The sequence below is a fragment of the Lupinus angustifolius genome, chromosome LG05 (assembly GCF_001865875.1).
Source record: "Lupinus angustifolius cultivar Tanjil chromosome LG05, LupAngTanjil_v1.0, whole genome shotgun sequence".
In the NCBI taxonomy this organism is placed as follows: Eukaryota; Viridiplantae; Streptophyta; class Magnoliopsida; order Fabales; family Fabaceae; genus Lupinus; species Lupinus angustifolius.
The window spans coordinates 921,556-925,219 of NC_032013.1; positions in this window are offsets into that span (position 1 = coordinate 921,556).

A 3,664-nucleotide genomic window follows, 5' to 3' on the forward strand; every position below is an offset into this window, starting at 1 on the left:
TACAATATAATTTATTGCAGTCTTATTATAGGATAGTGAAGCCAAAAGGAAACAAACACAGTAACCTAAAACTAGCTGGCGTTGGTTCAAGTGATACATGTTTGATTTTCCTTAAGTAAGAATTCGGGTTCGAGTCTTGTGGATGGAAAAAATGCTCATTGGGAGAGTTAGCCCCACGTACCTGTGAATGTTCCTGGTTCAGACAGGATTGCCTCCAATGCGAAAATACATGTAGAAAACAAAAAACACAATAACCTAATAGTTAGGCTCACTTGGATCTTTCCTAATAATAGAGAATCAGAAAATCCCAAAATACTATTCAACTTCATAACCTTTTCCCTACCTTAGGGGCCACTTCTTGGGTCTATTTTTTCCTAGTCTTTTTCTAGGAAAAAGTTTACCCTCCTTTCTATTGCACATTCCACAATCCCCCAAAAACCTTCTCACTTTCAGAACAAGACTATACAAGTAGTGAGTGAGTGAGTCATATTTTCTGTTCCACAATATGTACCATTTTATATATTTTTTGTTTCGCATTGATTAGAAAAGTAAAACATGAATTAAATATAAATTAAGTTTATATTTTATGACCAATGAAGATGGAAGAATATATGAAGTGATATATATCTTATGATAGAAGATGTCTCGTGAGTCTTTTAAGTAATAAGATTTTAATATTTAAGGAAAAATATATTAGTGAGTATATGAAAAGTAAGATACTTGACATTTGATATGTTTAACCTCTACCATAAATAAAAGAAATCATAAATCTTCAATTTTTTCTCGAACAGGCTTTGAGATATGTTTGAGAATAATAAATCGTTCTCGAAGAATAGTATTTTTTTTTGGACTGTTAGACAATCATGACATATCTACTTAGTTATCTTCTATCCATACTTGTCTATACATGGTCTCTTCTTTATGCGACCTGTATATAGATATCTTTTTCTATGTCTAGCAACCTATCTATAATTATCCTTCTATGTAGACTTGTGTATGCAATTATTACCCATATGTTTTGTAACTCAATATAACTTCTTCTCCACTTCCCACTTATTGTTGTTGGTAGTGAGGAAGAACATGAATAATAATAAAAAGAAACATAATTTCATGATACACAAAGACAACATTAAAATTGTATCAAAAGTGTGCTTAGAACGAATTTCATATAGAATGTCTCCTTAAACAACTTAAGGTAATTAATACCACAAGTATTTTAAAGATAGCAACTTAATTGGTGTCTGAAATCGAAAACAACATCAATTCAATGAAATGGAACCCTGATCTTCTCTCTTCAAAACTTTTTATCGAATGAAATCGAAAATAATTTACTTTATATTTTTTTATTTTTCTTTTCAATTATATGACAATTTTTCATTGGAAAACAAAGTTATCAATGAGAAAAAAGACAACAACAATAACAGTTAATTGATTAACTGTGTAGTTAATCGATTAACTAGGTAAGTGCTAATCGATTAACTAGATAAGTGTCAATCAATTAACTAGTTAGAAAATGACACATTTAACACATGTTGAATTGTTTTACTACATGTGTTTATTAACTTGTAAGAGAATTAGTTACGTTAGTTGCATTGTTTGCCTTACAAGGCATTGTATATAAACAACACTCTCTTATATTATTTGAATTGAATGAGAAATATGCATAATATTCAGTTTACACTTTTGTAATATTTTCACAATGTGGTATCAGAGCCTTCGACCTGAAGGCTTTGGTTGTCGTTGTGTATTCTCTAAAATTATTATCTTTCTCTTTCAAGATTCAATCTGGTGAACCAAGGCGAAATTTCACATCATAAGAAAGAGTGAATAGAAATGGCAAGAGTGAAGGGAAAGTGCCCTGCACGGAAAGAACCCTCATCTTCATCTTCCTCTAGGGGTATAGTGATTCCACTCAGGAACATTCAAGGAAGAGACAAAAGGTAAAAGATAGCAATGATAAAGGCGGAAGCAAACAAAAGAAATCAACAACAACAACATAATCAATACAATAATAACAACAAGATCAACAAAAATAACAACCATACACACTCTATCATCACACTATCAATCTTGTCTAAAGAACAAGAAGAGATTCATTTTGTTGGGTTCTTTTGTATACTCAAAGAATTCTCCAACAATGTAAAACCATGAAAAAATCATGGGAATATGGTCAAGATTTCTGACCATAAAAATAATCAAGTGGTTGAGAAAATCCAATCACATCAGGATCGAGATTTTGATCCATCACATTGTTATCAAATCAAATTGAAGCCATTAATATTTACCCTCTAGCTTGAGGGGGACTATTGGAGAACAAAGCTACCACATTTTACACATTTAACACATGTTGCATTGTTTTACAACATGTGTTTATTAGTTTGTTAGCTAATTAGTTAGGTAAATTTGTTACCTATTCATGTACTATAAATAAGGTTTATCATGTCTTGATCAATAAAGATAAATCATCATAATATTCATTTTACACTTTCGCAACGTTTTCGTAATATGGTATCACAACCTTTGTTTGCAGGTTTTGATGTGCATGTTTTAAAACAATTCACCGTAAAGAATGATAATAATATTCATTCTCTATTGAATCCCAGAAAAGAATGATAGTAATTATTGTAAAGAATGCGCAATGGTGATGATCAAAACCTCCAGAACCAAGACTCTGGTATCATATTGTGAAAACGTTGCGAAATCGTTAAATGAATGTTACAATGATTTCTCTTTATTGATCAAGGCTTGAGAAACCTTATTTATAATACACAAATGGGTAATAAACTCACATAACTAATTAGCTAACAAACTAATAAACACATGTTGTAAAATAATTCAATATGTGTTAAATGTGTAAAATGAGTTATTTTCTAACTAGTTAATCGATTAACTACACAATTAATCGATTAAATGTTATTGTTATTGTCTTCTTTCTCCTTAGTAGCTTTGTTTTTCAATATATTGGACTGAGACACAATGTGACACAAAATATAGGACAACCGATGTTTTTACTTTGATCATCAAGTGTTTGATAATTTTACATTTTTTACATTATCACTGTTCAACATTCATATATTTAATCACAATTGACACTTAATAAACGTAGTAATATAAATAAATGATGAATTATATACTAACTGTGTATAAATATTTATATTAACATTGTTACATTCAATTATTATTATTAGTATTTTTCTTATTTTATCAATGATATTCCTACCTTATGGGTAATGAACTAATCACGTTCAGGTTCGTAACTGCCTATCCAACTAGTGTAGTTCCCATTAATTAAATATTTGATCTTTTGGTGAACGTGAGGATGTAATGAACCTTACACTCTATTATTATTAGTATGAAAATGAGATAACATTAAAGTTTAAAATTCATGCATCGCTATTAGTACATTATTTACTATTGATTTGTATTAATCATTTACCATTAATTTGTATTAATTTTATTTGAGAGCAATAATAAAAAAACACTGCATAATAAATAGCTAACATTATTCAAACATAAGAAAAATATATAAGCCATAAAAAGTATGCATTAAGCACTATCATCAATTCATCATTCATTTCTTATATTCATTGAATCTAACTTTCAAAAAAAAGAGCATGAAAAGAGTGTGGTTATGAATTTCAACTTTTTTACACCGTCTACCTTT